This window comes from Furipterus horrens, unplaced genomic scaffold (assembly GCF_987537825.1).
Source record: "Furipterus horrens unplaced genomic scaffold, mFurHor1.1.pri manual_scaffold_1, whole genome shotgun sequence".
Classification (NCBI taxonomy): Eukaryota; Metazoa; Chordata; class Mammalia; order Chiroptera; family Furipteridae; genus Furipterus; species Furipterus horrens.
Window position 1 is genome coordinate 47527553 of NW_028327171.1, and position 21098 is coordinate 47548650.

General features: G+C 40.0%; 1 pseudogene; it reads left to right on the top strand.

Annotated features, from left to right (window-relative positions):
- Positions 1–1198: 1198 nt before the first annotated feature.
- LOC150021051 (phosphoglycerate kinase 1 pseudogene) lies at positions 1199–18034 on the top strand (annotated as a pseudogene).
- Positions 18035–21098: the final 3064 nt, after the last annotated feature.

The window sequence follows — 21098 nt, forward strand, 5'->3', positions numbered from 1 at the left end:
GTGTGTACATATAAATTGATATTGATTTCTTAAGCCATAGTAGTAGGGGACAAGGTAGGGCATCTCAGATAATCCTCAAACTATAATTTAAGCAAAAATTGTCACAATGCTTTAGAACACAGTTGTAGATAAAATAATTTAGTTCAGTGAATTTAGACTATCTATGTAATATATATAATCAAATCATTGTATACCTGAAACTAATATAATGTCATGTTAATTATAACTCAGTTTTTTAAAAATAGTATTGTACTAAAGGAATAAATGTTAGTTTTTACTTTAGTACAAGTGTTGATCTTTTCTCAGTAAAAGTTGAGTCTTCATTGGTTTACTTGCTCGAAAACTGACGAGATTGTGAGCTTTCTTTGTTCTCAATGAGACTAACCAAGTATGATGAAAATATAGGTGATTTTCTTTATCCTAATCCCATTCCTATAAATATAAGGTCAACAGCTCTAATAATAAAAGAAATGTGCATTAAAATAAAAAATACAACAACCTAGGTTTGGGTTCTCAATATTTTTAGATTTATGACATTCTGTTGAATTCTGGAAATTTTGACAGCACTCATGAACAAGTCAGTATCTCACAGTATGTATAAAAGCACCCTTAACTAATATGCTAATTATGTGATTACCTTTCAAAGTGTTTTACAGTTTGAGAAATCTGAATTCCATGACTTTGTTCTTATATAGTTTCCAGTAAGTGAATCTTAGAGTGAAATGTTTGGGGGTGGCATTTTCCAAAATATGTAAATTTTACAGCAGAAAAAGACGTATTTGAATGAAGGAAGAACCTCAGCATAGGAGAGTCAGATTAAGAATGGGAGAGTTTTGCCCTGGCCAGGTAGCTCACTTGGTTAGGGTGTCCTCCCTATATGCCAAGTTTGTGGGTTTGATCTCAGGTCAGGGCTCATAAAAGAAGAAACCAATGAATATATAAATAAGTGGAACAACAAATAGATGTTTCTCTCTCTCTCTCTCCCCACCTTCTCTCTTTCTTTCCTGTCCTCACTCTCTCTAAAATCAATCAATAAAAAAAAAATTTTTTTAAAGAAAGGGATTATTTCTACGAGAGGATTCCTATGCTGGAATTAACTTTTTGGGAGCTCTCTTGGACTTTGGCAAAAGTCATAATTTGAGCATTTCTTTAGTTTTGCTCTTCCCACATCTAATTTCCTTAAATTTCCTCAGCCACTATGTGCAGTGTGTTTAGTGGTGGTATTGTGGACAAGAAGGAGACAGGACAATCAAATAAGGTAAGGCTTGTCTTATATTAGTCTCTAGTGATTGTAGAGAGGGAACAGTAACTTGTGTGGTTTGAATTCAGAAGTGTTTTACAGGGAAGACGTGGCTGTGACAAAGCTGGGAGAAACTGCATAGCCACTCCACTCACAAGAGGGCTACCTGGAGTGACCTAAGACACAACATTTGCTTTTCCAGTATCCTTTTCTAGAGTAAGCAGACCATGTAAAAGGGCTAAGAGGAATAAGAAACTTTGGTTACACAATATATTTGTTTAAAAATTGGGATCATACAGAACACTCAGTGTTTGCCCTGCCTTTTCAAATACCTTGAATGTTTTCCTATGTCATACAATATAGTTTGTGTGATTTTTGTATGGATGCATATGTTCCATATAGAGATGTGTCTCAGTCAGTCTGGGCTGCTGTAACAGAATACTGTAGATGAGGTGATGAAAACAATAGAAATTGATTTCTCACAGTTCTGGAGGCTGGGAAATTTGAGATCAGAGTGCTATCATGATAAGGTCTGAGGAGGCCATTTTCCTGATTTGCAGATGGCTGTCTTCTTGATAGGTCCTCACATGGTGTGGGCTGGGGGGAGAGAGGGAGGTGGAGAGAGAGATATGATCTCTCTTTTGTCTCTTTTTATAAGGGTACTAATCCCATTAATAAGGGCTCCACCCTCATGACCTAATTACCTTCCAAAGGCTCTACCTCCAAACACATTGCTTTGGGCTTGAAAGTATGAATTTTGGGGGGACATAAATATTCAGTCTATACAGTATATCACAGAGACTTATCTGGATAATGTTTATACCTGGAAGTGACACACGTTGACAGACATGTATATAAATGGGGTAAAATGCCTGATTATTTTGGAGAATGATGTTAGAGCTAAAAAAACTTGGAAAGCTCCATTCTGAGCAAGTTAGCTCAGTATTAATGACAGTCAAAAAATAGAGATGAGGAAAATGTCTCACAGATATGTGGATGTGTTTGAATAATGTTATTAACAAAGCAAAATTTATAAAATCCAGGCTTATGAAAGCTTAACTGTTTTTCTATCATTTGAGCATGTAGAAAATTTCCTTAATATTCTACTGGTTCACACAGACAGCTGCTGTCTGGCTGAAGTCTGGCAAAGGGGGAGTTAGTGTTCAGCTAAGAGTTGAAATAGCAGCTCCCTTTCAAATTCACACCATCCTTTGACTACTGGAGGCAGGATATTATCTGGCTCATAGCCTTGCTTATTCAGTAGACACATTTATTTTAGTAAACATAAATACATTAAATATGAATCCCAAGGTAAAGGCCTCGCTGCTTTCCTTACTCATGACAAAATTATAACCACAAAAAAAGAAAGCTTGAATTCTGGTATTCAAATGAAGAAAATGTTCTACTGAGTTGTTTTCCCACCCTGGAAAACTTTCTGCCAGAGAATGATTTCCTGATGATGATTCTATGAGGAATGATACAATGCTGCATATGTCTGCAAGCCAAACTCCTTGCACAAGTGTATTCTTTGAAAACTGGAAACTGTGACGCAGTCCATGCAATAGCATCCTCTCCCATCTCCAGGAGTAAACGGCAGGAGCGCTGAGTGCAACTCTGATGTAATAGAGATTTAAGATATTTCCAAGCTGCAGTGTGATCAAATAGGAGATAAAATATGCCATGATTTCCCAGATATAACAAAAGGAGCTACCTTTACACCCCATCTTTTCTTCTTGTAGTGCTCGAAAAATAATTCTTAAGAGAGAGCTATCTTTAAAATGTGAAAGGAGTTACAGCCTTTGAAGTGAACGTGAAAACTGAGATGTGAATCTGTTGTTTTCTTTACTGTTCTTAGTTATATTTCTTGGACATGAGCTTCTCACCTGGCTGAGTGTTATCCATTATATAAAGATGAATATTTTTCATCTAATATAGCCACCGATGTCAGCCAACTACTTTGTGTAGACTCAAAATTCTTAAGGGTAGTTTGTCAAAGGTAATTTTAATGGATTTGGCTAGTGCCTCAAGCATTGGAACTCACTGATATTTGTATGTTTCTCTATATTTTCTTGCTCTGCAGGTCTGGTCAATGGAATGTGAGTAGTAATAGGTGTCATTTCCAAGCTAAAGTAATTAAGTGTCTGACCTGCTTTCCCACATTATTCTCCTTCCATAATGACAGTAGAGGCGAAATGTTAATGATGGAAGATGGTATAGTCATTGGGTGAAAGGAGCTTGTGTCCTGAGCCAACCTTTGGAGGAGAGATTCCCTAGAGAGCTTCCCAAATTACATCAGACTATGACATGAGCAAGAAATAAACCTTTATTTTGTTATGATTTAGTGTGTTATAAAAACTTTGGGGTCATTTATTATTACTGCTAGCATTTCTTGTTCCTTTAGTACCCAACTTCCCACCTCTACTGTGACCTCTCAGGTAAGCTCAATACTCCATCCATTATACATCAAGACAATGTACAGCAAGTTCCTGGATACAATCTTGGAAATAAATACTTAATTGTCAAAGCATACACCTGGTATCAAACTTTTTGGTCAAATAATTAGTTTCAACTTTCTCATAAATTTGGTAAGAGGATTTATCCTGCTAAAAAGTGATCTTTAAAATATCTCATGTATTATTTTGGGAATGTAATATAATAACATTTTCCATTTTTTATTTATATAATAAATAAATATATCAATTTCATTGTGCTCTGAAATGAGTACTATGACTTTCAGGTGCCTTCTAGATACATTTGAGAAATCTTGTATTCCTCTTAGGACTAGAGGTATATGTAGCAACTAGATGGTCTTGAAAGCTAAAATAGTGATATTGTCTCCATTCATCCATCTATCTGTTCAACAAAAAATGTATTGGTCACATATTATTAGGCAGGATCAGTGCTGGGTACAAGATAGAATGGTGCTGTACAATTTGCTAGACATTAGTCATATGTGGTTTTTAAATTTTAAATTTAAATTAATGTAAATAAAATTTAAAAGATTCAATTATTTAGTCACACTAACCACATTTTAAGTGCTTAATAGCAACATGTAGATACCTTATTGAATAACATAGAAAAACATTATTATTATCCAAAAAGTTCTACTGAACTACATTTCTAGAAAGAAGATTGACATGTAAACTCGTAATTTTCCTTTAATTTAATAATTGTTTCAATAAAAATTAATAAAATATGGTTAAGAGGAGGGATGCTTTAGGTTGTCAGAGACATCAGGAAGTCTGTGCATTGGAGATCACATTTGAACTTGGTATTAAAATATAAAAAGGGATTTGCTAAACTGAGGCGCAAGGGAGGACATTCCAGTAAAAATGAAAAGCAGATACAAAGTAAAAAAGGCATAAGTAGCCTTAGCCAGTTGACTCAGTTGGCTGGAGTGTTATCCCATGCATCAAAAGGTTGTGGGTTCAATTCCCGGTCAGGGTGCATACCTAGGTTGTGGGTTTGATCCCCGACTGGGGCGTGTGTAGGAGGCAACCGGTCAATGTTTCTCTCTCACATGGGTATTTCTCACTCTCTCACCCTTCCTCTCCCTCTAAAACTCAATAAAACTTGTCCTTTGGGGAGGATTTTTTAAAAAGTCTAAAAATTTAAAATGACGCATTAAATTATTATTTTTTAAAAAAGCATTAATAAGCTGATAAGGCAAGGTAAGTAGTTTAATGTGACTGAGAGGAGAAATATGTAAGATAAAAGACCACAGATGAGGTTGAGTGTGTCAAGAGTAGGCAAAGAAGAGACTGTTAAGTAGAGTATTTAACTTAGTCTTTTGATGATAGAAAGCCAACAAAAATCTTTTAAAGCAAGAGCGTGATATAATCAGATTGACACTGTACTAAGGTAACTTGCTGGCCTTACTGATTTTGAAAGAACAAATTGGAGGATATTTCTTATTGGTCCCAGTAAGTGAGGATAAAAGCAGCAGTAACTGCATTAAAGAGGAAAGACTCAATTTTAGAGATATTTCTATATTGGAATTATAAAGTTAGGATATAATTATAGATGAACTTTTCCTGCTGAATTCAATTAAAGTGTTGGTATGAGCCAGGTGAAAGAAGAAATATGAGTGTGTATTAGGTGCGAGCATGTACCTCAGCCTCTACTCACAGAGAATAAACAGACGTAAGGGTTTGGCACCATCTCTGTCCTATCAGACTTAGGCAGTGTTCTTGAGAAAGTGATGTATGTATAAGTTCATTCAGGAAAATCCTCTGTAACTGCCTTAACATTTGGACACTTGACATTACAAGAAGGCTACTTCCTCCTAGCAAGTCTGTTTTATTCAAGGAACTTTCAATGTTACCCCTGCATTGAGAATTATTGCTTTTTAATGCATTCATTTTGTCATGTTAAATTTCCACAGTATACCCTGAATTATTTTAACACAGGACTATATGTTGAGAAATGATGCTATGACTAGTGGGGGGTGGGTTAGTTATTTGGAATTTATGTAAGTATCAGCCTTTAAGAAATATCTTCTAAGGCTGATGAGTGCCTGTTGGGGTAGAGCTTTCAGGAACTATGGGAACACAGTTGATAAGAACCTGGTTCCTCAAATATAATGAGATTTCTAACTCACTTTTCTATCTATCCAAGTACATTTTCAGGTCAATTATGGCTTCTCAGAAAGGGGCAGGAAGTGTTTAGCATAGTCAGTTGACCTAATTAACCAGAGGCACCACTTCCCTTTGATAGTTTAGCATTGAGCCTGGTTTCCTCTTCTACCGGGTAAACATCCTTTTCTTATCCCTCTTTTCCCCCAAAGTCAGCACTTCCCTAATGATTTCCTGTTTCGAGCAAGGTCTTCCTGAGTTCAAACATGAAATCAAGCAGGAGAAATCAGTGAGGCCTGCTAAGATGAGAGAATTTGAAATCCCAAGTTATGTCTGGGTTACTGGAAGTTGAAGAATTAGGAGAAGGTAGAATGTTGGGGGCCCTCAGCCTGCTCTTCATTCTGTCTCCACAGGACTATCTGTAGTGATGGCAGACACTCAGACACCAAAAGCTCTCCATGAAAGTTTCTACATATAGCCCTGCAGAAAAATAGCAATGAAGCCCTTCTTCTTGAGTAGAAAAGGATTTCAGTTAGAAATAAACATTTCTCCTTTAAGAATGTCACACAACTTCTAATTAGTACAGTGAATGTCTTCCAGATTGAGGGCTAAAAATTGCTTCAAAATGAATACATTTTTGTTGCCTCCTTTACGCAACTGTAATTTTTCCTGTACCACTAACAATTTTATTAGGGAAAGAGGTTTCTCCTAAGTCAGTGGTTCTGAACCTTCCTAATGCCGGGACCCTTTAATACAGTTCCTTATGTTGTGGTGACCCCCAACCATAAATTATTTTCGTTGCTATTTCATAACTGTAATTTTGCTACTGTTATGAATTGTAATGTAAATATCTGATATGCAATATGTATTTTTATTGTTACAAATTGAATATAATTAAAGCATAGTGATTAATCACAAAAACAATATGTGATTATATACCTGTTTTCCGATGGTCTTAGGCGACCCCTGTGAAAGGGTTGTTCGACCCCCAAAGCGGTCACGACCCACTGGTTGAGAACCGCTGTCCTAGTGATCATAAATTTGATAGCTTAGTTTCCTGACATGCAGAGTAAGAGAGTAAGATTTTTTTTGAATCATTTTTTACATTGTTCATCTTAGTGTCACATGTCAGTGCCTAACAGAAAAACTCATGATGAATTCACACAGTATTTGTTGAGATAAAATGTTAAGTAGTAAGTTTACTAATCTTTTCTTAAAGCTGCATTGCATTAAAGCCTGTTAAAAGCTCAATTTTTCATGAGGTTAAAATGAAAACTTTATGTTGGTCACCTTATAGAAGTCGAAACAAAAGTGATTCTGGCAGTTTTTCTGAATATTAAACACCATGGAAAACCTTTGCTTTGTTTGAATTGGTTTTGACAGTCCTTCAAATCATCCTTTCCTCTATTCATATGAAACACACAATGACTGAGCTGGTTACGCTTGTTGAGACAGGTTGTGCTACACAAGTAATATACAGAGTCAGGAGGGATTGGGCAATATAAATGCTGCATTGCAAGAAACTTCTGGAAACCCTTCTTCTCCTTGCCTTTCTTCTGGTCTCTATCAGTTTTCTGAGTTACTATACCCTTGGTCGGAAATCCTGAAGCTGTTTCACTGCAAACAAGACTATCTGCTAGCAATGCAGAGGTGAAGAGCTCCCTAAGACTTTAGGCAGGTTTACCATGCTCATTAATTAATCAATCCACTCAACAGATTACGTTGAAATTTTTCTCTGGGCCTGACATTAGGCTGCTTAATGGAGAGCAAAAGATAAGATTGAAAATAAGATGTGGTTCATGGACAGAAAGAATCAGTATTTTAAATAGGTTAATTCTTCCCAAATTGACTTATAGGGTCAATGTTACAGTATTCCTATCAACTCCCAGCAAGGTTTTCAAGGAACATGACAGGCTGATTTGGACTTGTATATGAAAGAGCAAAGGGCTGTAGAGCCAAGATTCTCTGAGAGAAGAAGATGGTTGGAGAATTTGTCCTTGCAGATAATGAGACTTATTATAAAGCAATAGGAATTAACAATGTGGTTTAGTTCAGTAAGAGACAAAGCAATACATAGCATCATATATGAACCTGTGGATATGTGAACATTTTATTCAGAATGAAGTCTACTTCACGGATCAGTGGAAAAAGAACAGATAATTTAATGAATAATGGTGGGATAACTGGTTATATAGATTTTAAAAGCCATGATATTAAATATTTTCTTTGCACCAAACACATAAGCTAATTTCAAGAAAGTTAAAGACTTAAATATGAGAGAACTTAATAATTTTTGAAGAGACAGTAAGGATAAGAAAAATATTATAAGACTTTTAAAAGGATTTTTAAAACTCAAAAGGCATAAACACTAAAGGAAAAATTATATTTTATTATAGTAACATTAAAACTTCTATTAATCAGAAAATAATCCCAAAGAAAGTGAAGGGGAAAAGCCACAAATTGGAAGAAGTTATTTGCAACACATATTACTGATGATAAAGAACTAGTATTCAGAAAATATAAAAAACTACATAATAGTCCTCTAAAAATTGAGTGAAAGTATGAAAAAATACATAATTTGTCACTATTATATAAAAATGTGGTTATTCTTAGTAATCTAGAATATTAAAACAAAAATCATAATGAGATGTTTTAAATATATAATGTATAAAATGTATAATATCAAACTGTTTAAAATCTCCATGTTGAAAACTATAAAATATGTGAATAAATGGTTAAATCTAGATAATGTATGGAGGATACAGAGAGAATACTTATACTATTTTTTCAATTTTTGCCTATTTTTAAAAATTTTAATAAAATATTTTAATTTTGGAGAAAATGTACCTCACTGTATTTCTTTTATTGTGGTAAAATAAGCATAACATAAAACTGACTATTTTAACCATTATTTTGTTAATTTTTTAAAAGACTTTACTTATTTTTAGAGTGAAGGGAAGGGAGAGAGAGAGAGAGGGAGAGAAACATCAATGTGTGGTTGCCTCTCACATGCCCCTAACTGGGGACCTGGCCCACAACCCAGGCATATGCTTGCCTCTCACATGCCCCTAACTGGGGACCTGGCCCACAACCCAGGCATATGCCCTGACTGAGAATCGAACTAGCAACCCTTTGGTTTGCAAGTTGGCAATCAATCCACTGAGCCACACCAGCCAGGGCTTAACTATTTAAAAAAAATATTTTTTATTGATTATGCTACTACAGTTATCCCAATTTTTCCTTCTTTGCCCCTCTCCTCATTCACTCCAGTGATATCCCCCTTAGTTCACGTCCATGGGTCATGCATGTAAATTCTTTGGCTATTCAATTTCCTATACTGTTCTTAACATCCCCCTGTCTATTCTGTACCTACCAATTTGTGCTTCTTAATCCCTAAACCTTCCCCTCTATTCTTCCCCTTCTCACTCCCAACTGATAACCCTCCAAATGATCTCCATATCTATGATTCTGTTCCCGTTCTGCTTGTTTGCTTAGTTTGTTATTTGGATTCAATTGTTGATTGTTGTGAGTTTATTGCTATTTTAATGTTCATTGTTTTGATCTTCTGTTTCTCATATAATTCTATTTAGCATTTCATATAATAATGGCTTGATGATGATGAATTTCTTTAGTTTTACCTTGTCTGGGAAGCACTTTACCTGCCCTTCAATTCTAAATGATAGCTTGCTTGGATAGAGTAATCTAGATCAGAGGTCTTTGCTTTTCATCACTTTGAATGCTTCTTGCTAGTCCCTTCTTGCCTGAAAAGTTTCTGTTGAGAAATCAGCTGACAGTCTTATGGTAAGTCCTTTGTAGGTAACTCTGCTTTTCTCTTGCTGCTTTTAAGATTCTCTCTTTATCTTTAACCTTTGGCATTTTAATCATAATGTGTCTTGGTGTGGTCCTCTTTGGGTCCATCTTGTTTGGGACTCTGTGCTTCTTGGTCTTGTATGTCTATTTCCTTCACCAAATTAGGGAAGTTTTCTTTCATTCTTTTTTCAAATAAGTGTTCAGTTCTTTGCTCTTCCTCTTCTCCTTCTGGCACCCTTATGATTCAGCTGTAGGTATGTTTAAAGACATCTAGAGGTTTCTAAGCCTATCTTTGTTTTGTTTTTTTTTAATTCTTTTTTTCTTCCTGCTGTTCTGATTGAATGCTTTTTTTTTCTTCCTTGTGTTCCAAATCATTGATTTGATTCTCAGCTTCATCCCCTCCACTGTTGTCCCCTATGGATTTTACTTTATTTTACTTAATGCAACCTTCATTTCTGCCTGGGTCTTTTTTGTGCAGTTGAAGTACCCAATGAGTCCCTGGAGCATCCTGATTACCTAATCAGTTTTTTGAACTGTGCATCTGATAGGTTGCTTAGTTCCATTTCATTTAGGTTTTTTTCTGGAATCTTGTTCTGTTCTTTCATTTGGGCAATATTTCTTTGCCTCTTCATTTTGGCAGCCTCCCTGTGTTTGTTTCTGTGTATTAGGTACAGCTGCTTTGACTTCCTGTCAGGGTAATGTGGGCTGTTGTAGAATAGTGCACCTGTAAGTTGTAATGGGGCAGAGCCTTAGGTAATTGCCAGGAAGGGACATCACATATCACCACTCTGTTGCTGTGTGGGGGAGGGCTCAGAGATGGGACAATGCTCCTGCCTGGCCTCTGGAATTTTGCCTGGGAAGAAGCTGTCTCCCATCACTCACCCTGTTGCCAGTCACTTCACTTTCTTCCCATATGCCCCTGGTGCCCTTCCAGCTATCGCCCTGGTGCTGAATTCCAGAGGGGGTGGGTCTGCATGAGTACCAAGTCTGTTGCAGGCCCTTTAAGAGGAATCTCTTGAGAATCTTGCAGTTTCTTCCACCACCCGAACTCCCACTGGTTTTTATAGCCAGAAATTATGGGGACTTATCTTCTTGGAGCAGGAACACTGGGCAGGGTTATCTGGTCTGGGGCTGGGATCCCTTGCTCCCAAGGTATCCCTCCCAATTTTTATCAATCACACATGGATGTGGGACTGCTTGTTCCTGTCTTCACACCTCTCCATGCCTCTCCATGCCACTCCACCTTTCTGTCCCTCCTATTCATCTGGATAAATGTGGATTTTTTAATTTCTTAGTTGTCAGACTTCCACACAACTCAATTTTCTGACAATTCTGGGTGATATTTGTTTTGTAATCTAGTTGTATTTTTTGCTATAGTTACGCAAAGAGGTGAGGCATGTTTATTTATGTCTCCATCTTGACTGGAAGTCCCATTTTAACCATTTTTAATAGTATAGTTAAGTAATATTGAATGTATTCACAGTGTTATATGCCTCATGGTGTTTTTAATCAAGTGTATTGAGAGATAATTTACATAAAAATAGCTCATATTATAAATGTATAATGGAATGAGTTTACAGAAGAAGTGTATTCTCCCATGTAACCACCACAAAAAAAAAAAAAAAATGTTTTATGCCATTAAGTTTTGGGGTGAGATGTTATGGAAAATTAGCTAACTAGAATAACATTAGGTTTGTTAGGGACTTGATACAACCGAACAAGTGACAGCCAAGGTTCCAGGGTGGGACTACGTGCAAAACCATTGGAGACCAGGTCCAGTGGGAAACTCAGGAAGTGAAAGTGAATGGAAGAGTCAAGGGAGCAGGGAAATCAATTAATTTCTCTTAAAGCAATTTAAAAAATGTCCTCAGGTGAGGATTAAAAAAACATTTAAAAAATTTTATGAGTTAATTTGAGCCAAACTGACAATTGATGGGAAGCAAAACCTCAAGGGACTAAAAAAATGTTCCTGGAAACAGCAGGTTTGCACCTTATTTTATACATTACAATCAAAAGAGAAGATGTAAAAGGTTACATGAAATCCACTGTGCTAGATTAGGGAGGTGGGAAAAAGCAAAGGGGAGGAACCTCTGGGATTGGATAAAAAGTAAAATGATAGACATATACTTTTTTTACATAGATGGGTGCAGAATAGTTAATAGTCAACAATTAACGTGATAACTATAACAATGAGGGGATTTGTGGTCTCTGGCAAAGTGCCTGTGCTTTGAGGGGTTCGGAAAAAGGAAATATGACATTCAGAAGGTATGTTATCGTAGATGCAAAAAGACAATAGACAGGCTCAATTAAGGTAAAGATTGACTTTTGTCAGGGAAGATTCTAGCCTAGGACATGACTGGTCACCATGACCTGCTTTAAGTTAGAAAGCTTTTAATTTCACACCATCCTTTGTGGTTACTTTAGGTTTGTAAGGCCATCATGCAGGCCTCACCTGAACTTGTTAGGTTTAGTATGTGGCCCCTTTTCGTCCACACTGGTCAGTGTTAGCCCCAAGTCTGGGTGAGAAAGAGGATATCCAAGGCTCGAGAAGGCCTTTTCTTCTTAATGGTCAGTGCTCTTAGTTTTAGGTTATTTCAGGTGGGGATGAAAGTCTGATACAAATAACAGACACAGATATAGATAGAGTGGAAAAATCCCCTGAATTTCTTTACCAAGAATGCTGTTATGCAATTTCTTTAGAAGTAAATTCACCTTCCTAATTGTAATGCCTGGGGCTACAATTACGGATAAAGAGCATTTCCGGAAGTCTAATGTTCTTTCTGCTCGCTGGGCTGTCAGATCCTGCAGAGGTGGGTGAGGCAGGCTGGAAGAAGCAGGCCTGACTGTGAAGACCTAGAGCCAGAGGGCAGTGCCAGATGGCAGCCATGGAGATGTGTCTTCTAGACCCCTCCGAGGGAGGCGTGCTGCCCAGCTGTGGGACTGGTCAGCAGACAGGCTCCAGTGGTCAGCTCTGTTAGGTTCTGCCTCAGCTGCAGAGTGGTGGCACAGGTGGCCACGGCCTTGCTGGGGCAGCCTGCATCCTAGAACTGAGTGTAGTGGGGTTATAAAGCCCTGGACCTCTGTAACTGAGACTCAGACAGCCCTTGCTCCAGAGCTCCTCATCAGATTCATGATTTGTCAGGCCTGCTTCACAGTTCAACCTGTTCCTGGGCCTGATCCTGCTTCCTCTCTCTTCCTCTCATAGATGTTGATCTCTAATCAACATAGTGCACCCCAACCTCCATTTCAGTGTCTAGTTCTGGAAAATCCAAGCTGAGACAATGGGTTAGGAGATGGGGAGTAGGCCCCGCTGCGGATATAGACAGAAGAGGGTCTCCATGACCAACTAGCCCACAGTTGGCTCTAGGGCTTGAATATATGAGTTGTTCTAAGTGGTGGGTAGAGCACAGCTATAGCACACAGATGTGCCAGTAGTGCCCTGAGCCCAAGAAGGCCTATCCTGAGGCAGAAGGACTCCTCTCCATCACTCTTAGTTCAGATCCTTATTATCTTTCTCCTGAATCATTTTCTAGTCTCCTGACCTCCCACCAGACTGATTATTCCAAAATCTTTATCTGATCATGTCAGACACTAGAAATTCAAGATCAGGCTAAATTACTTCACCTGAATTATCAATGACTTGAGGTCTGGCTAGGTGTGATTCTCTAAACTCATCTCTCGAAGTTCTGAGTTCAGCCAGCAGCTTGCCTCCTTCCCATCGGCTACCTAACAGGCTAAGGATGGCTTTTCCCATTTGTTGCTTTAGGCACCAGGGCCCACAATTGAAAGCAACAGACAGTAGTAGGTACAGATGCCTTTCTGGAGCTTATTAAGAAGTGGCAGAACTGGCTCTGCTGCCCCCAGCAACTATAACAACTCCCCCCCCACCCCAACAAGACTGGGGAGGAGGGAGGCTGATGGAGAGATGGGGGTTGGCCAAAGGCATACAGCAGAGTCTATCCTGCACAGGAGGGTGAAGGTCTAGTGATTTGCTGGCTCCTCTCCTTGGGAAGGCTGTGCACTGGTGCGCTTTCATCCAGCAGAAGGGCAGACTGCCTGTGTGCAAACAGTGGTGGGGTGGGGAAGTTGAGCCGGGCTGCCTCTCCCATCTGAGGGCTTCAGAACAGTTCTCAGATGAGCCCACGGCAGACTCACCACTTGGACACTTACCACACAGAGGACAAGTGAGCCAGCAAGCATTAGTCAGAGAGGCAGCAGTGACTGCAGAAAGGATCACGCAAGGGCTGGGTAGGGAAAGTGACATTCTCCCCCAACCCTGTCCCTCCTGGCTACACTTCACTGGAGGTGCTCATAATCAGAAACCCAGCTGCAGCCTGTGTAGATAAGCTTAAAGTTTTAAACTAATTTTTAATAAACCAGGAAAGGAGAGAGAGGGACAGGGACAGATGGGGGGGGGGTGGTCAGGGAAGGGGGACAGAGGGAGAGTTCCTTCTCCTAAAAGGGTACTAATCCTAGAAGGGCTCCCTCTTCTTTCATAATCTAATTATCTTCCTAAAGCCCCGCCTCTGAATACAGTCACATTGGGGATTAGAGGGAATTAGAATTTTAACATATGAATACTAAGAGGACACAAACATTCAGTTCCTGGCACTTACCAAAAGACAGGCAGCAAGACTTGAATCAGATAGTTTAGCTCCAAAGCCATTATAAGCTTGCCTTCTTACACCCCACTGTCTCCTGAGCACTTGAAACTTTTATCCTCTGGTCCTCTGGCCTTCTTCCTGGGCCTTGTTTTATTGTTTAGACCCCTGTTTTCTGAATTTTGAATTTCTGCTCTCCTCTGGCCTTCTTCCCATCCATCATGTAAATATACCTCTTTTCATTTCTGCCAACCTCAGGCTGGTTACTTTGGAGTAGCTCACGCCGGTGGCTTCCATGACATCTCTTTCTCTAGATAGCTTTCAGCTGGTCAGTTATGACTCAGTGGATAACTATTTGCTGCTATTGACCCTTCCCTTCTTGAAAATTCTGCCTTTCTTCTTTTCTGTGACATCCCTGTCCATGATGTTTCTCTTCTCCCTGGGCACTCCTTTTCTGACTCATAGATTGGCTTCTAGCTGGCTTTCTTGCTACGCCTTAACGTTGGTAGAACCCTGGACTTCATCCTGAGTTCTCTTCTAAGGGCAGCTCCCTTCATTGGTGATATTGTTCTTTCCTGGAACTTTAATTACTATAGCTATGTGTAGTTAGAAATATTTACTTATTAAAAATTAAAACAGAATTTCTGAAATATTTATTTAAAATAACAGTAGACCCATCACATATTAACATAAATAAGAAATTTTTATGGAAATAACTCCATTTTTAAAACAAAAAAATGAGAACAATTGCATTGTTTTACATTTTTGCAAAACTCTTTAATGTCAGCTTAATAGAAAACAGCTGGATGATCATATCTGCCTATGCATTCAGTTTCTTCCAATGTATTATTTTGGTTGAAGTATTTGGAAAAAAATCCAGCTTCGCACTGATAATAGAAAAGGGAGGGATTTTTTTTTTTTTTTTTTGGCAGTCTTTGCAGATAATTATATATTTCCTTTGATACTACTCACAGGACACACGTATTGGTTTCCTAAAGGTTAGAGGCAACTGAAACCTTATAGTGAACGTTTTATACTCATATTAAAATCTTTTGGACTATTTTACAGTTTGAGTGGATCTTTTACTCATGTTTTACTTTGTAAAATTACACACTGGACTTTTGGAAATATTGGTTGACTGAATTATGCACATTTTTCAAATGTTGACTCATTTCCTTCCACAATCAAATAATCACATTTGATAGGGATGCTGTAACAAAGCAGAACAAACAGGATGGCTTAAGGAAAACCAGAAATTTATTCTCACCTTTTCGGAGGCTAGATGTCCAGACTGAAGGTGTGGGCAGAGTCCGTTCCCTCCTGAGGCACTGAGGGAGAATGTGTTCCATGCCTGCTTCCCAGCTTTTGGACATTGCCATCCATCCTTGACATTTCTCAGTTTGCAGCTGCATTGCTCCCATCTCTACCTCCATTTTCACATGGCCTCCTTTCATGAGTGTGCCTCTGTCTATTTACTCAAATTTCTTTTTACGTAGGAGTATGAACTCCTCTTAACTTGATTACATCTGCAAAGGTCCAATTTCAAAATAAGGTCACATTCATTGGTAACAAGCATTAAGACTTCAACATGTTTTGTGGAGGGACACAATTTAACCCACAACAACCAACTCCTCAGAAAAACAGTTAAGAATTGGGAAACTGTTAACAGTCACAGTGGGGGAGACAAGTTTCCAAAATTCAAATTTTTGCCTGAAAACTCAAATTTCATCATCGGCAACAAATACAATAAATAAAAAAAGACTACAACAAAAACAAAGAACAGTTGTTTTCCTTGAAGTGATAGGTTCAGTTTATTCATTTTTAAGAAAATGTGTCTCAAAGATAAACGTATGAACAACCTCAGTTTATCATCATTTTTTAGGCAAAAATGATGTTCCATGAAAAAAGTCCTTTTTTTGGAGATAATTCTATTTCTCTGTATACCAAAAGTGCTTTATGTGTCTTTCCTCTTGCTGTTACTAAACAGAGATGGGGTCCTGCTGCCCACCACCTATAGGCAAATTCTGGAGGCAGAGGTTTGGTGAAAAAGGAAGAGTCTTTTATTCAAAAGCTACACAATTTTGGAAGAATGGCAGGCTTCTGCCTCAGAGCCTGTCTTCTCTAGAACACCCAGGGAAAAACTTCCCCACCCTCTGCTAGACCAGTTCAAGGCAGTGCCTGGAGTTCCTTCTTCCATTTAAAAATACTATCCGACATCCGCTGCAGTCCCCGTCGCTGTGTGGTCCTTCGGTCTCTCTGCGCTGCTCTGTTGCCAATACGTCGCTTTCCAACCAGCTGACTCTGGACAAGCTGGATGTGAAGGGGAAGCAGGTCGTTGTGAGAGTGGACTTCAATGTTCCTATGAAGAACAACCAGATAACAAACAACCAGGGGATCAAGGCCGCCATCCCAAGCATCAAGTTCTGCTTGGACAATGGAGCCAAGTCCGTTGTTCTCATGAGCCACCTGGGCCGGCCTGACGGTGTCCCCATGCCTGACAAATACTCCTTGCAGCCCGTTGCTGTGGAGCTCAAATCTCTGCTGGGCGAGGACGTTTTGTTCTTGAAGGACTGCGTGGGCCCTGAAGTGGAGAAAGCCTGTGCCGACCTGGCCACGGGCTCTGTCATCCTGCTGGAGAACCTGCACTTTCATGTGGAGGAAGAAGGGAAGGGAAAAGATGCTTCCGGGAATAAGGTTAAAGCCGAGCCAGCTAAAATAGAAGCTTTCCGAGCTTCACTTTCCAAGCTAGGGGATGTCTATGTCAATGAGGCGTTCGGCACTGCGCACCGAGCACACAGATCTATGGTGGGAGTCAATCTGCCACAGAAGGCTGGAGGCTTTCTAATGAAGAAGGAGCTGAACTACTTCGCCAAGGCCTTGGAAAGCCCAGAGCGACCCTTCCTGACCATCCTGGGCGGAGCTAAAGTTGCAGACAAGATCCAGCTGATCAATAACATGCTGGACAAAGTCAACGAGATGAATATTGGTGATGGAATGCCTTTTACCTTCCTTAAGGTGCTCAACAACATGGAGATTGGCACCTCTCTGTTTGATGAAGAGGGAGCCAAGATTGTCAAAGATCTGATATCCAAAGCTGAGAAAAACAGTGTGAAGATTACCTTGCTGGTGGACTTTGTCACTGCTGACAAGTTTGATGAGAATGCCAAGCCTGGCCAAGCCACCGTGGCCTCCGGCATACCTGCTGGCTGGATGGGCTTGGACTGCGGGCCTGACAGCAGCAGGAAGTACGCCGAGGCTGTCGCCAGGGCCAAGCAGATCGTGTGGAACGGGCCTGTGGGCGTGTTTGAGTGGGAAGCCTTTGCCCGGGGGACCAAAGCCCTCATGGACGAGGTGGTGAACTTACCGGGGCTGCATCACCATCATAGGTGGGGGGGACACTGCCACTTGCTGTGCCAAATGGAACACGGAGGACAAAGCCATGTCAGCACTGGGGGTCATGCCATCTTAGAACTCCTGGAGGGTGAAGTCCTGCTGGGGGTGGATGCTCTCAGCAATGTTTAGTACTTTCCTGCCTTTCGGTTCCTGTGCGCATCCCCTCACTCAACTTAGTATCTGTACTTGGTGTTAACTCAGATCTTCCCCCACAGCAAGATTCAGCCAGTGGCCCAGAGATGCAGCCCCGGAACACTTAACACAGTTGCCCAGCAGCATATCAGCTCACCTTTCCTGCAGCCTGGATTTGACTACGTTCTTCAGGATCCCATCTGAATTTCTTAGTGGCTAAACCGTTGTGCATTCTAGAGCGCAGATATTTATATTTTGCCTGTTAAAGTAAACTGTTAGCTTAATTCTGTTCTTGGAGTAGCTTAACTCCAATTAGCTCTGTCATTGTTTTGCTACTGTGCATGAAAACAAGATGAAACCCCAGTTGGAGGTGGGGAGCAAGGGAGATGAAGGTGGAGACCTGTGAAATAAATAATAAAAATATTCGTGGAAACTGGGAAAAAAAATAAAAAAAAATAAAAATACTATCCTTTGGGAAACTGCAGGTGGCCATTGCACGATCATCCAAGCCGATCCTCAAGAAAGGGAAAAAGCCCAAGTCTCTGCTTTCCTTCTGCTTAAACCTCCCAGCCCATAATTCCATATGCTCCTGAAGTGTCCAGCTTCCTAGCCAATCCTGTTCTTTTTTAGGCTAGACTGGCAGCTCTGCACCTCCCCCTTCCACCATATTCTGGAAGGGAGTAGGAGAGTTTTTCCCTCTGTTAATCACCCTTGTCATCCTCCAGTAGACTCCAAAGTCTCTTCCTGTTGCTTCTCTGCCCAGGGCTAGGGATATCTGTCACCTGCTGCCCTAGCTTGTTTACTGTTGCCTTGGGCAACCTCCTCCTACTACCTGTCCTCTGTCCTCCCATTACCAAACTGATTGCATCACACAGAGTATAAAAAATAGGTTTACTCAAAGGTCAAGATTTAATGAAAATTATAATTTTTATTGCTTCATCAAGAACATTTTAAAGACAAATTGATGTATATTTTTCTGTGAGTGTATGGTAGTGAAGGCAAGACTATTAATGGATGCTAATGCTAAAATACCAGCAGCTTTACCCATTGTTGCTTTTGTATTATTAAAATTCAATATAGTGAAAAAGTCCTAATATTATTAAGAAAATAGTTTTGACTTTGCAGCCCCCCTGAAAGGGCTTTAGGGACCCCTAGTGGTATGTGGACCACACTGAGAGCCACAGTCCTAGAAAGCTCTCCACTGACTCTGCCTCTATCTTAGGGTCATCAGGTCTTAGGAAGACTATTGCAATAACCATAACCAGTTCTCTGTCTCTAAAGTCATCACTTCCAAACAGTCCTCCACATAGCAGCCAGTGAGCTCTCAGAAAGGCATGAGTTGTTCGTGGCCATACCACCCTGGACGTGCCCAATCTCATCTGATCTCAGAAGCTAAACAGGGTTGAGCCTCGTTAGTACTTGGATTGAAGAAAGGCAAGTGTCACTGGGATACTTCTCTGCTTTAAACCCTTCAGTGGGCTTCCCATTAAGTTTAAAGCCCAAACTCCTTAACATGGCATGGCATGCTATGGGAGGTAATCTCTGATCTAACAATGACTTGCCTTTCCCATCTCTCCTCCAGCTACATTTCCACATGCCATTTTCCAGCCACAGTGGTTAAAAAAAATTTATTTATTTATTTGTTTTTAGAGAGAAGGGAAAGGAGGGAAAAAGAGAGAGGGAGAGAATCTTGCATGCTCCCAACTGGGGACCTGGTCCTCAACCCAGTCATGTGCCCAGATTGGATTTGAATCAGTGACCTTTGGGTTTACAGGCCATTGCTCAATCCATCTAGTCACACCAGCCAGGGCCATACCAGTTATTTTAAGCCCAGAATGCTCTGCTGTCCTCACCTCTCACCTATTTAAAAGTCAGGGTCTGTCACCTCTTCCAGGAGGCTTCTTATCTACCTTTTTGGATTAGCAGGTTTTTCTCTATGTTTTCATGCTATCATATACTTATTCCATCACTCCATTTCTAATAATGTCCATAGCAGCAGTGAATAATAATAATTACCATTAGTATAACCGCAAACATTTATTTACTACTTATTATTTTCTGGACATGGTGTCAAGCCCATTTTGAGATGAGCCGCAATTCGCTCTGGCTCAGAAGAGGTGTTTAGGAGCAGTGCCCTGAAGCAGTTGCTAGAAGTGGTTTTGGCATTTGGAAATTATATGAACAAAGGCCAAAGAGGTAATGCATACGGATTCAAGATATCCAGCCTAAACAAGATTGCTGACACTAAATCCAGCATTGACAAGTAAGTATGGCATCTGCCAGTGCTTGGAGGACCCAGGCGCTTAGGTCAGGGCTTAAACTCGTGCCCCTCAGGTCCTGCACCTCCGTGGTGCTTCAGGGTCCGCTTTGCACTTACCTCCCTTTCTCCTCTCCTTCCTCTCTCACAACGGGCCGCATCCCCACATTCCCACTGGGCCAATTATTCTTCATCCATTTTCAGCCTGCAGGGATATCATCTAGTCCACATTTTTTGTTTTTTGGGTCTTCTCAGATAAACTTTTTATTTTAGTATGATACACTAAAGACAAATTCACTAATTATAAATGGGTGAATTTTCACAGATTGAACACATCTGTGGAACTAGTGCCCAGATCAAGAAGTAGAATTCTGCCAACACTCTGTAGTCAGCACATGACCCCTCCCAGTCACTGCCCTCCAAGGGAACCCTGTTCCAGGGAAAAGAAAAGGAACCTGACGGCTGGTGACAGAATCTGAAGCTTGTTGGGTTTTCACACATTGAAGCTGGCAGCTCTATGAAAAAATCATGTGTAAAGGTCTCTTGGCTGTTGGTATTCAGCTGCTCATCCCAAGACTTGTTAAAATGCTTCCTAGAAAGGGTGTTTTAGGTGAACCGATTCTTGTTAAAGACACTGAGATGTGAAAATGCTCTGGGGTCATTAGCAGGTAGGGTCGTTAAGAATATTAAGTCTAGTTTCCCTGAGAGCCGCATTTCTCTGAGGTTCTCACTGACTTCAAAGGAGCATGCACAATGGCTTCTGAGATACACTTCTCTGTACCGTCATTCGTTTTTTTTTGTTTTTTTTTTTAATGTGGGCCGTTCACCCTAATTCTTCCTGACTAGTGAGGCTTTTTACTCTATATTTTCTATAGGGTTAGTGAGGCGTAGTGTTGTGGACACCCACATTTTTACATCACGTAGAGGTAGATGAACAAAGGGCAGCTGTTATGTTTTCTCACTGCCACCTTATTTTTAATGTAAGCACTTGATCCTTTTTATGGCACATGCACATTTGATTGTGAAGTACACAGGCCAAGTGCTGTATCACATATTGACAGGTAAAGAAACAGAGGCAGACTCCTTTAGCT